Source organism: Acomys minous, assembly GCF_964271855.1.
Source record: "Acomys minous genome assembly, chromosome: 1".
Taxonomy (NCBI): domain Eukaryota; kingdom Metazoa; phylum Chordata; class Mammalia; order Rodentia; family Muridae; genus Acomys; species Acomys minous.
In genome coordinates, this window is record NC_140483.1 from 2814797 (window position 1) to 2828938 (window position 14142).

Genomic DNA, 14142 nt, shown 5'->3' on the forward strand with positions numbered 1-14142 from the left:
GTGGATAGAGAATTCGGCCCAGATAAAGAATATTAACAAATATTTAGGATTATGAATGGGAGTTATTATTATTAGTTATTAGAAGTTATTAAAAACAGATGACATGGGATTGAGACAAGGATCCCATGTCTGCCCCACTATAAAAAGTAGTTTAGAGGATTGATATCTGCCCTGCCCCAGGTTAACTAAGGCTATTTTAAAATATAACAAGTGTCTGTGTCTTCACTGATTACTAGCCAGGCCTATAAATAAAACATGTAATGTAAAAACACAGTAATTGGCGCCCAACGTGGGCCGCCACTTGTTGGCTCTGTTTCTTAACAATTAGACTTTATTATACAACTCAACTATCCTATACAAGAGGGGAAAAAGGTTAAAGGGAAACAAGAATAAACCTCCCAGTATCTGTTCCATGGGACGGATCCCCAGGTGTCTCTGGCCTGTACGCTGGTCTCTCCAAATCCACTTGTGATCCTGCTCCAAAAAACTGCAGCCTTCTCTCTCCTCCGCTGTGTCTCTCTCAGGCTACAATGGGTCAGGATCCCTCCTCCCATCAATGTTCGACTAGAAACACAATAGCCCAGCTAAAGTGTTCACTCCCCCCATCAGCTTCCTGAATATCAGACTCAGGATGGCTCCATCCAGTCCATTACAATGTATCCGTGGTGTTTCCAAGGGGCAAAGCCAGCCAAGATTGCTTTCACCTGGGACAAAGCTTACAACCCTTCCCACACATCTTATCCCTTTGTCAAATCTCAGAAGACAGGAAAAACATCGGAAGACTGAGCTTTCTCCGCTCGATTTCCTTTTCCAGAGCTGGAAACGCTTCTTACACTGTCCCCCAGGTCTGTAGACATTCGCAGCCCACTCAGCCCAGAGGTGGAAGTGTGGCCCAAGACACCTTCCCACTCAGTTCAGGCAGCATAGCAGCAGCAACTTTCTTGCAAGGTCGGAATACAGCAGGGGCTTGAAGTGTAAGGCAGGGTTTGGGGCCTGTGGTGGTTTGAATAGACTCCTGTGTTTGGAGGCTTGGACCACAGGGAGTGGCGCTATTGGAGGTGTGGCCTTGTTGGAGTAGGTGTGTCCCTGAGGGGGGCGGGCTGTGAGGTCTCAGGTGCTTAAGGCCAGGCTTAGTGAATCACTGTTCACTTCCTCTGTCTACAGATCAAGATGTAGGACTCTCCGCTCCATCTCCAGCACCATGTCTGTCCGCACGCTGCCTTGTTCCCCGCCGTGATGACAATGGGCTAAACCTCTCAACTGTAAGCCAGCCCCAGTTAAATGTGTTCCTTTATTTTATTTTTAATATATATTTTATTAATTTATTCATATTACATCTCAATGGTTATCCCATCCCTTGTATCCTCCCATTCCTCCCTCCCTCCTGCTTTCCCCTTCTCCCCTCCCTTATGACTGTGACTGAAGGAGACCTCCTCCCCCTGTATATGCTCATAGGGTATCAAGTCTCTTCTTGGTAGCCTGCTGTCCTTCCTCTGAGTGCCACCAGGCCTCCCCATCCAGGGGACGTGGTCAAATATGGGCCACCAGAGTTCGTATGAAAGTCAGTCCCCACTCTCCACTCAACTGTAGAGAATGTCCTGTCCGTTGGGCAGATCTGGGTAGGGGGAATGTGTTCCTTTATGAGAGTTGCCATGCTCATGGTGTCTCTTCATAGCAGCAGAGACCCTAGCTATGACAGGGCCAGACGGCCTCAATGCAGAGCCATGCCCCACCACTGCTGCCAACAAGCCAGCCCCATGCCCCAGAGAGTGGCATGCCCCTCGGAGTCTTTGTTGTCCAGGGTGTTACAGTGCATGCTGTGTTGTTACATGCACAGCTGTTGACATTTTTGAAGTGCCTGGCATGAACCTTGTACCAGAGGTGGGACTCGAACCTCCATATTGGGGAGGTGACTCTCCGTGTGTGCATTTGGGATGTGTGTGATGAATGAATCCCCAGACTTCGCTGCCCCAAATGCCTTGTAGGCAGCTCTAAAGGACCAGGACACTCTCTGGGCTCTGGGCTCTGGGCTCTCTACAGTGAGCTTGAGGCTGAAGGCCATGGTCCAGGACTTTTAGCTGGCCGTGGAAGTCAAGTCACCATTGGCGCTCCTGCGACGTCGCATCTAATGTTCCAGAAGCATAGGGAAGTGGCTGCATGGGCAAAGCCATGTCAGATTTCTCTTCCTTGGGCTTGAATTAAATCATCTCTGGGTTAACACAGTTATCACAAACCGGGGGGAAAAACTGGCTAAGAGGGTGAATGCATTATCCTTAATAAATGCAATTTGTTTTGAAGACAGAATCATTTAGAACACTGGCTGTGCGCAGGGGATAAGCCATGTCCCTTACAAGGAAAAAGATACAATCTCCCAGCTCCTGACTTGTCACATCATTTGCCAAAGTTCAGGTTGAGTCAGTTACCATATTGAATGGGCTGTTCCTTTAGACATAGTCTCTATTCAGGGGGAAAAAAATCCCAGCGAGGCATGGTGCTGAGTTAAAATTCTTAGATGATTTAAGCTCAGTGGCTCTGTGTGCCTGCACCTGACAGGAGAGATCAAAGCAGCATTCAAATGGTCAAAATTCTGAGGCCCTGCCCGACCACAAAACTAGGATATATTTTGCACTGTTTTTGTTTTTGTTTGTTTTCCTATTTGAGAGTCTATGTGGTCCAGATTGGAGCTCATTATGTATCTGAGGATGACCTTGAACTCCTGAGCCTTCTGTCTCCACTCTTCTGGGATTTCAGGCCTGCATCACCACACCTGGCTTACGGTTTGTGCCGTTCCAGGAGTCAACACGGACTTAGAGCTTCACGCATGCCAGGCATGTGCTCTACCAGCTGAGGTACACCCCAACACCATGCTCTCCAGCAAGAGGGAAATTTCAGTATCCGATCAAGTAAGTTGGTGCCCCCTCCTTCAGACTCTCATCCCGTTTTATGTGTCATCTTTAAACTCAGATGGTCTCTCTGCTCCTCAGCTGCATAGTGTTCCCAAGCCGAGGCACACCTCTACTGAAGCCGGATGCTTGGTAGGACCTGGGAGTGGTAAAAGGGGCAACCACTGGGGTTCAGTGCTGGAGTCTTGCATGCTATGCGATAGTAGCCATGGGACTTCCCTCCCTGCACTACAGCCTCAAAAACAAAACAAAAACAAACAAAAAAACGGCATGAGGAACACCTGCAGGAACACCTGTGTCCTCTGAGACACTGAGGGGCCAGAAATGCCTGTTCACGGACAAGGAAAGTCCCTCCCAGGAACTGTCCAGTTCGCCGAACCAGTGGGTTTGTTGCAGTTGCTTTACCAGCTGCCCTGTGACTAAGTGTGGCACCCAGTCTACCATCTACCTCTTGCCCACGTTGGCACTCCCAAGGAACATGTCCCAAGGGGGCAGGGTGCCTGGAGTCTCAGGCGAGGGTGTCATAGGTTGACCCTTGTGTGTCTCCTGAGGGTGCCCGAAGCCAGCAAAGGAAGATGGCAGGCAGGGGACACTCAGTTCGCCCAGGCTGGCCATCTCCAAGCTCTTGCTTTTTTCACTGTTTGGGAAACCAACAGCTTGAAGGAAAATCAAAAACTAATTTTCCAACAGCTAGAATTCCAACCAGTAAGAACTGGTTTTAGTCAAGATGGCGACACACAATGGGGGTGGCTTGGGTCGCTGTCTGGGAGTTGTGATTGTGACCCGAAGCTCAAACATGTTGCATCGGTATCGAGTCCTGGTGGTCATTTCCGTGGGTTGCGGGGGGGTGGGGGAGGTCGCGCAATCTGGGTGATCTGGGTATTACAGTTACTTCAGAACGAATCCTAAAGCAGCCCTTGTGGTTTGCCCAGCTGGGTGTTTAGTGACGGAAATAAGTAGATACACCCTAGGATGACCCTTAACATGGAAATTGTAAGAATTCATTTACAATTCCAACTATTGCAGATCTAAGCTTAATCATTCTAGTATCTTCTAACCTTTTACTTTATCTGTTCGCCTCCACCCCCACCCCCTTCCGCTGTGTGTGTGTGTGTGTGTGTGTGTGTGTGTGTGTGTGTGTATGTCTGTGTGTGTGTTCCCCTAGCTGTAATCGGCTTCTTTCCTGTCACTTCATTCCCCAGCTCAGTAGGTTCCCAGCCCTCGCCCAGCCCATTAGCCCTGCACACTCGGAGCCAGCCAGGCACAGCGCTGTTGCTCCTGGCACAAGAGCTTCTTCAACTCCCTGCACCATGCAGGCGGGGGACCCTGAGCCTCTCGCTCATGTTTATGCGTAATAAAATAGCCCACGTTCCCTCCTCGGCTTTATGAAGACAGTCCTTGCAGCTGTGACTGTAACTGGATTTTTCCTTACCAGCTAAGATTATGGTCCCATAACCCAATTAGTGTCATTTGGTGGTGGTCCAAGTGCCTCTCCTGCCCGGGTTTTAATTTGGGGATCCCCGGAGGCTGCACTCCACATCTGTAGCGGGCCTGCTCTTCCTCTCCCGGTATTTGCTCGAGGTTTATGGCAGGATTAGCTGTGTGGTCTGGAGGCGGCTGGCCTCTTTCATCCTCATGGCTCCAGAGCCTCCCAGAAGCCTTTTACTTTCCATCCAGCGCTGGCACCTAGAGGGCAGGCAGCCCCGGCGACTGGAAAGAATCAGAGCTCACCCTATAGGCTTCAGAGGCGCAGTCTCACTGGGTGGGGGAGGTGCTACTCGCCCGGCAGGGCTCACTCATCCGGGCGCACCCGCCCCTTCCACACAGGGCGCAGGGTCCGCCCCGCCCCCACACCCGGGCTGGCTAGGGCTGGCGGGGCTCGGGGCGCCCATTGTGCAAGCAGCTGGCACCGGCTGGGGAAGGAATTAACATAACAAAGAGCCGGAGCGAGCGCCGCGCGGCCCGGCGGGGGTCTGCGGAGCGCCCAGGGCTGGAGAGCGCGCGGTTGCCGGCTGTCGCGCATCCGGGCAGCAGGCCACGCGGGGCACAGAATGTGGGTGCAAGGCGTGTGTCCCTGGAGCATGTGCATATGTGGGCATGCGAGTACGCCGCGCTTGCCTGGAACTGCAACTCCAGGCCTGGAATGCGGATGCCCCTGTCTAGCCTCGCCTGCGGATGCTGGGCACTCACCTGCTTCTAATGGGGTGCCCAGATGCCTTCCTTTCCAAACGCTGTCCTGTGACTTTCATCGCCTGTTCTTAGCAGGGTCCGAACCTCGGAACCACCTGGGGAGCTTTCCCTAGCTCCAGGCTCGGCCTCCTTCCAGACTCCAGACGTTTTGAGTTGGCCAAGGCCCTCGACGTTGTGGACGGAAGCACGCAGTGTTTTAGCTTTCCAGAGCTAGACACCATTGGGCACAGGGGTGAGAGGTCCTGGACCCGGGCCCAGAGTGAGAGGTCAGGGCGGGGCTTGGAGCCCTCGAGTTTGAAACCCTAGAGCTTGGTCTTCACCTCCCTAGACTGGGGGTCAAGGACACATTCCTGACTAATCCTTATGAAAGCTTCTGACGGGACGGGACAGCTTCACCTCACTTACTGCTAAACGTCCCTGGGATGAAAGCTGTCCTGGTGGGAAGGCTTAACTGAACTAGGTAGACAGAAAGATGGGCGCACAGTAAGATACAAACCAAAAAAAAAAGAAAAAGAAAAAAAAAAAGAAAGATACAAACCAAAGCATTGGTTTTAGACTACTGCCAGGCCTCCAGACCTCTTGTAGGTCTCCTGTGGAAACTGAGTAGGAGCCGGGCTCAGCAGGACCCGTAAGTGAACACGGCCCAGATGCGTTCAGCCGCTTTTGTTCAACCTTGGTGACCCCTTCCTCGTGTGTCCGGGTCCCTTCCAAACCCCATATACACACGAAGAAAGACAAAAGGGCAAGCCCTCCACAGGCCTCCCACAGCTGCCAGCAGCTGCATGGCCCCAGGGGGATGGGGAGCAGGCAGAGGAAGTGTCGCAGCAGGGACCTGGGCTCAGGGGACCTATGAGCACCTAGGCGCCTCGGATGTCACTGGCTGCAGGCTTCCTCCTGCCAGGAGAGAGGGGCCTCGGTGAACCCCAGCTGAGCAGCTCCCCAGAGGACAGAGAGTGACTGAAACCAGCTGCCCGGCTCTGCCATCCCAAAGCTTCGTGTCATCCACAGGGCCGGGTTCTAAGAATGCGTGCCAGACGCCTTAGACGCAGCTTCCAGAGGAGCCTGGACCCCTGGGACCACGTTCCCTCCTCACCGCAGGGATCTAAGCCCGGGGTGGTTAGTGACTCAGCAGAGTTCTCTACAGTTCACGTAGCTACTTGTGAGGGCAGAGCCCAGAGAAAGCTGGATGTTAAAGCCCCCGGACCTTTTTGGCCTCATAAACGCACCCAGGCCGGGGTGTCTGACAGTCCGGCAAAGGGGAGAGGGTGGAACCCCTGGCCCTCAGCCGGAGAAGCACCCTGTAGGAGGTCAGCATCCAGTTAGGTGACTTAGTCGCTTTGCAGGAACTTGGTGTTGGCTACTGTTCGTTGAGTTCAGAATTCTCGCAGGTCCTAACCACTGTGTTTATTCTCAATAAATGGTTTCTTAATAATCGTTTTAATTAGCAAAAAGGCTGTCTTATTAAAGCTAATTAAAGGCAATTTGGGAACCTTATTTTCATACAATCATAAAATTAGAGCAACAAGAGGCTAGGGAGATGGGAAGCCTCTCCTGCTTCCATGCTGAGGGCGCAAGGAGAAGCTGGCAGAGGTCCAGCCCCAAGGAAGGCCCGAGGGGCAGGGCTGCCCAGCTGGTAAACAGAGTCCCAAACCTAGGTGTGTCCTTTGGCAGTACGGAGGACCAGCTACAGGAGGGAGTCTCTGCTCATCCTCCTCCGAGTGGTACCTCAGAGACATCCAGCCTCGGCATCCTCATCTTCCTGTCAGAGCACCGTGCCCTTCCCCCCCCCCCCCACCCATCCCCGTGCAGTCTGTCCTCCACACTGAGGAAGAAGATGCTCTCGTCCCCCCTCTACCGCTGTACCTCGCCCAGAGGCACATCCTCCGTCTTGCATGCCCTGGCAGCCATTGCAGGCTGACTGCCCTGTGTCACAAGCTTCCCAGGCTCATGGAACCTCCGGGGTCTGGCTTGGTTTCCTCCAAACCTTGTCCCAGGTTTCTCGCCCGAACAAACCTTCTACTCACTGTGGGGACCTCCATGCCCTGCCCTACTGACCTCAGCCTTGGCCTCCCCCTCCATCCTCCCTACCCCATTTTCTACTTTGCCTTTGATGACCTCTCTCAGCACCACCACCTCCATATGCAAAACAAAAAACAAATGCCACTTCCTCTCGAAGTCTTCCCATAGTCTATGACTGTGTCCCATGACCTAATGCTGGACTTCTGTTTGTCTGTCTTTGCTTGAAGAGGCTGTCATTTTAGAAAGGCATTATATAACTACAGCCGTGGGGAAGCACAGACCTCAGCTCCAGCCCTGGCTTCACGTGACTTTATGGCCTGGAGCGAGGCCCTGTCTTCCTCGAGCTCTGGTCTTGGTTACTAGAGGAGGCTCATCTCTGGAGGCTGTCTGTACAACAGTTCCTGGACTGTGAGGCTAGGCCGCACACGCACACCTCTCCACAGCCCAGGCACGCATTGTCCCAGGCGGTTTCTGAACCGTTTAGGAAGCGTGGGTCCACCTGGAAGAGAGCCCAGTTTGGGAGAATCACTGAGCATCCAAACCAGCCCCGGCCTCTTAGCTAGAGATTCCCTAGTCTGCCTCCGTCCCTTCTCTCCAGGGTGCTTTCCAAAGCCCTGCGTCAGAGTCTTCTGGGTCCCGGTTTGTTTGTTTATAGGCGCATGCTTACTGCTCATGGCTTGTGTCAGAATTCTGCAGTGAAGCAGAGCAGGGGTTGGGTTCCTTGCTTTCTTTTTTAGGCTTTTTAAAAATGTGTGTGTGTGTGCAGTATGTGTGTATGTGCATGTGCCTGCAGTACGTGTGTGTGTGCAGTATGTGTGTGGGTGCATGTGCCTGCAGTACGTGTGTGTGTGTCTGCAGTATGTGTGTATGTGCATGTGCCTGCAGTACGTGTGTGTGTGTGCAGTATGTGTGTATGTGCATGTGCCTGCAGTATGTGTGTGTGTGTGCAGTATGTGTGTGGGTGCATGTGCCTGCAGTACGTGTGTGTGTCTGCAGTATGTGTGTATGTGCATGTGCCTGCAGTATGTGTGTGTGTGTGCAGTATGTGTGTCTGTAGGATGTGTGTGTGCCTGCAGTATGTGTGTGTGTCTGTAGTATGTGTGTGTGCCTGCAGTATGTGTGTGTGTCTGTAGTATGTGTGTGTGTCTGCAGTATGTGTGTGTGCCTGCAGTATGTGTGTGTCTGTAATGTGTGTGTGTGTGCGCGCGCGCGCCTACAGTATGTGTATGTGTGTGTATGTGTGCAGTATGTGTGTGTGTCTGCAGTATGTGTGTGTGTCTGCAGTATGTGTGTGTGTGCCTGCAGTATGTGTGTATGTGTGCAGTATGTGTGTGCGTGCAGTATGTGTGTGTGTGTGTGCAGTATGTGTGTGTCTGCCTGCAGTACATGTGTGTGTGTATGTAGTATGTGTGTGTGTCTGCAGTATGTGTGTGGGTGCCTGCAGAATGTGTGTGTGTCTGCAGCATGTGTGTGTGTGCCTGCAGCATGTGTGTGTGTGCCTGCAGCATGTGTGTGTGTGCCTGCAGTATATGTGTGTGTGTCTGCAGAATGTGTGTGTGTTTGCAGCGTGTGTGTGTGTGTCTGCCGTATGTGTGTGTACAGTATGTATGGGTGCCTGCAATGTGTGTGTGTGTCTGCAGTATGTGTGTGTACAGTATGTGTGGGTGCCTGCAATGTGTGTGTGTCTGCAGAATGTGTGTATCGGCAGCATGTGTGTGTGTGCCTGCAGTATGTGTGTGTGTCTGCAGTGTGTGTGTGTGTGTGTGTCTGCAGTATGTGTGTGTACAGTATGTGTGGGTGCCTGCAGTATATGGATGCCTGCAGGGTGTGGGGGGGGGCGCGCGCGTGCAGTATGTGTGTGTGTGCAGCATGTGTGTGTGCCTGCAGCATATGTGTGGGTGCCTGCAGAGGCCAGAAGAAGGGTGGATCCTTTAGAGCTGGGGTTACAGGCTGTTGTGAACTACCTCATGTAGGTACTGGGAACCAAACCCAGGAGCTCCAGAAAAAGCAGCACGTGCCCTTAGTTGCCGCTGCTTTGCAGCCCCCTTGCCTTCTTGTAAAGGACCCATTCTAGCAGGGAACGCCCAGCTCCTAAGTGCTCCCTAGAAAACCCCACACAACCCCAAGAATTCTTGCCTGTCTTTGGCAACACAGCTTGGTGGACTCTGCAAGGCAAACCTCCTCCCATCTCCCCTGCCTTCCAGAATTCTATGGCTGAGCCCTGGTGGTGGCAGAACTGTCCAGGCTAAGTGCTTAGCTGCTGATTCTCGAAGCAATCTTTCAAGTAGAGGCCTTGGCCTCGACGGCAGCTGTAGTCACCAGACTTTGTGGTAGGGGATGCTCAGCAGAGGAAGAGGCTAGCCAGTGGCACCCCGATTCTGAGCGTGTACACTTTGACCTTCCCAGGGCTGTACCTGTAGCATAGCTGCCACAAAAGTAAACCAGCATATGCTGGCAGTGGTGGTGCACACCTGTAATCCCAGCACTCGGGAGGCAGAGGCAGGGGGATCACTGTAGTTTGAGGCCAGCCTGGTCTACAAAGCGAGTCTAGGACAGCCAAGGCTACACAGAGAAACCCTGCCTTGGAAAAAAAACAAAGCCAACTAACAAATCAGCAAACGCATGGCCCATGTACCAGGCACAACAGTCATTTTCTTCATCACAGGCACGAACAGAGCTACACTCTGGTCTCTGCGTATCCTGCGTCTGACCCACGTTGGAGTGTCCACTGGGACTGGAACTACTCTAGCATGATTAAAGCCCGACAGTGGCTTCCATTTCAAGGAGCTGCAGAAACTGCAGAGGACCCCTGGGGCAGGACACTGGCGCTCCTTGGAATGCTCCTTTTAACAAAGTTGTCATGAAATCCAATTAACCAGCTGGAAGGCTAGCGTGGGCAGGCCTCCTCGGGGTCAATAAATAATAGAACATGCCCTGTATCTGAAAGGGCCTCTCTGCGCAAGGCAAGTGTGGTTCCAGCAGGAAGACAGGCACTATCACCTACGCTCCAGGAGTCCAGCAGTGACAGGCCCTCAGAGGCTTCTTCTACCTCCCACCCCGGGAGCGGCCCTCATCAGCGAGCCCTGGGTGTGAAAGGTCGGGCCACCCCCACCCCCACCCCGAAACAGCCTTAGGATGAGTTAGCAGCCTTGGGTCAGCTCTAAGTCTGACTCACTTTCCCAGGAGCTGTTCAGAGATGCCTGCACCTTTCACAGCAAGAAGCAACTTACCCTGTGGCTGAGCCCTGAGTGGGTTTTCTGATTTTACTAGATCAGCTAGCACCTTCAGTGGAAACATAGTTCAAACCACAAGACACAAATTTTAATTTTCTAGCAATCTCATTCCAAAAATGTTCAGAGAAGCAGGCTTGCCCAGCAGGCCTGGTTTAATTGTATCATTTATTTCACCCAAATAGATACCACGTATCTTCATTTCAACATAATTATACAAAAAATACAAAGAAGGCGTGTTGCATTCTTTTTTGTTTTGTTTTTGTTTTTCAAGACAGGGTTTCTCTGTGTAGCCCTGGCTGTCTTGGAACTTGCTCTGTAGACCAGGCTGCCCTTGAATTTAGAAATCTGTCTGCCTCTGCCTCTCAAGTACTGGGATTAAAGATGTGTGCCACCACCCCTGGCTCATGTTGTATTCTTTTTGATTCCCAGAATTTGAAATCTGCTGTATATTTTTAAAAATTAGTTTTAAAGCTGGGCGGTGGTGGCATATGTGTTTAATCCCAGCACTTGGGAGGCAGAGGCGGGCAGATCTCTGTGAGTTTGAGGCCAGCCTGGTCTACAAAGTGAGTCCAGGATAGCCAAGGCTACACAGAAAGCCTGTCAGGAAAAACAAAAACAAAAACAAAATTTTGACATTTTATTATTTTATATGTTTTGTTTTACTACACATGCGTAGTGCCCACAGAGGTCCAACGAGACCATCAGACCCCCTGGAGCAAGGATACAGATGGTTGTGAGCTGCCCTGAGGTTTCCACGCTAGGATGTGAACTCAGGTCCTTTGGAAGAGCAGCAAGTGCTCTTAACTGCTGAGCCATCTGCCCAGCCAATCCATTGGGTGTTCTACAATATGTAAAGTCAGGACTCGACGATGCGGTGTGGCTCCCACGTCGGACAAGGTCACTGTGTGGCTCTGTGATGCCCTGTGCTGAGACCCACTCCATGCAGCTCCAACTACCGTCCTCTGGCCTCTGGAACCATCCTGAATGTGCGTCTCAGAGCCCTTCAGCCACGGAAACATGGGAAGGCACAGGAAACTGCTGCTGTTCCCAGAGACTGTGCCCGCCTACCAGGGCTGTGCTGGAGTGGGCAGAGTCAGGCTTGGGCCCATGGAAGGCAGGGCTGTCATCTGTAAACTGTGGTGTTCCCTAGGTGGTGAAAGCCATCCTTAGAAGCAGACAGGAGCTTTTAATCCTCTGTTAGCCGAGCAAGAGAAGGTGGGCAGCAAGTCAAGTCTTGTCAGGGAAAACACCGGCAGGAAGGGAAGCCGCCTGGCATGCTATGTCACCACTGTGCTACGGCTTCGCTCTGACATGGGGCTTCGGTGCCATGGAGCCCAGCCAAGCTGTGACAGATCCCTGAACCGTCGCTGACCTGCTCCCTCACTCCTCAGACAGTCTGCCTCCTGCTTTTTCTGCACTGCCTCATGCTGTTTCTGCACGGCCTCACCTGAGAGCATCCCGAGGGGGAGGAGCCCCCGGTTCACACATTCACCTTTAGACACTGGGAGATGAGCAGATGAGGAACGCATGGCACTGCTAACACACCTGTCCGTCTACCCTGGTGCTCTCGCCTACATGTGGGAGAGCCAGTGTGTGAGGTGGAATCACCCAGTTTGAGGCAGCGTCTGAGGCGTGTCCCCAGCCAGTCATCTTCAGCAGTTGGCCAGAGCAGCGGCTCTGTGGAGAAGGCTGCCCCAGGTTTGCAGGTGGGGCACTGCTGACTGAAGCATGTTATCGTCACAAGCATGCTTGTCATCATCCTGGACCTAGGAAAGGGAAAGTGTGGACTGTCCCCTTCTCGGAACCAATAACCTTCCACTTCTAGCTCCAGCTCCAGGGACTCCAATGCCTCTGGATTCCACAGGCACCCACACACGTGTACACATCCACACACAGACCTGTGATCAAACCATGGCCCGAGAGGGAAACTGAGGCAGAAACATGGGGGTGCGGGGAAGAGGGAGTAAGGAGATGGGGAAATAGGGGGTGTTGGGCTGTGAGCTTGAAGAAAGCAGGCACTCTTGGGAAGCGGGCTTCACTGACCAGCTGGTTTAATTGGGGAGAACAAAGGCTATTTAAACCTCTGGGGACTGGGTAGAGGCTTTCAGGATGAGCCCAGGCCAAGGTGTGGGGAATGCCTCATTTGCTTGAAAAAGAATTCCAAGTGCTTGGGGGACATGACCTTCTAAGGAGAGAGGTACTTGAGCCTGTAAGCTGACTGCCAGGCTATGAGACCTCCTCAGGGGTGGCAGAGGTGGGGGCCATAAGGCTGTGTGCACCAGGACATGCAGGCCCAGGGCAGGAAGGGAGGAGTCCCACTCCTGTGGATCCCAGGTCTGAACATGCCTCACCCTCACCCTTGCTCGGGGACGGGGGCTCCCCAGGTCATGCAGCTCCCCACAGTGCTGGTACGCGTCTTTAATGCCAGCACTCAGGAGGCAGAGGCAGGCAGAGCTCTGTGAGTTTGAGATCTACATAGTGAGGCCCTGCATTAATAAACAAACAATAAAGTAAACTTAAGGAAAAAGAGAAAAGGGGCTGGTGACCCCTCACCTACAGGAAGCTCTTGAAGGCCTCCACAGCGATCTCACCGGCACTAAGCAGCAAGTGTCCTGATGGGCCCCTCAGGGCGGTCCTTATTTCACAGGTTAGAAAAACAGAAGCCTTACCAAGGGCTTGGAAGGAACAAATTCGGACTTTCCTGAAGAGCTAGGTCATCACAGGAGGAACTCAAACACAGACTCTAATCATTTGAAAGTCACAGGGAGAGCAGAGTTTAAAAACAAAAACAAAAAACAAAAAAACAACCAAAACCAAAACAAAAACAACCCCCCCAACCCTTTAAACCTTGAATTTTTAGAGAAAAGGCTGTCTTTTTGATGGGGCTCAGAGCAAGTGTGTGACACCCACAATGTTAAGATGCGCAGAGGGTAAGAGATTTGCTGCATAAGCACATAGCCCTGAGCTTGAATCCCAGGGCCTACATAAAAAGCCAACCATGGCTATGACCCCAGGACTCGGGGGAGACGCAGAGACAAGGGTGGGGGTGGGGGTGGGGGACTCTGAAAGTGTCAAGGCAGGCAGCTAAGTGATCCTCAAAGAGGTAAGGATAAAAACTTTGTTAACCTGGATCACACTTCTAAGGAGTCAGATGCCAGGCAGTTCATTGTAGGCACATTTAAACACAATAGAATTAGGATAAAGGTTTCCTGGCAGCAATCGATCCCGTCCAGGTGCACAGTAAAGCATAAGGTGTGACTCCACAGAGCCTCCTTTACAAGGCACACCGACTATGAGGAGGGGGGGCTGTACAGCTGAGAGGCCTGGCGTCCACTGTGGCCTCTGACTGATACAGCATGGAGGTCGGCAGACAATACAGTACACGTGACATCTCCCCCAGGAGTGAGTTCCATTGACTGGGAGCTGAAGATGGAAGTCTAAGGAGGGAGAGTCTGGGAGAGACATTCTGGGAGATACGGGTGACGTCTGCCCTTCGAGATAGCAGAAAGTGGAGGTAGTTCCTTCTCTGAGGAGAGAGGCCCCTGTGCGCTTAACATTCCTGGTTGCCTTGTGCTCTGTGGGTGCAAGGACCTTTGTGTCCCCAAGCACTGGGGTTTCTGGTTGCCAGCTTAGTTCCATGTGCAATGGGAGATCCTCTCTCGGGAGCATAAGCTGAGAGTAATAGAACAAGATGCCTGATATGCATACACACAAATCACACACACACACACACACACACACACACACACACACACACATTAAAGAGAAAAGAATTACTGATCCTCCAGGTTGGTGAG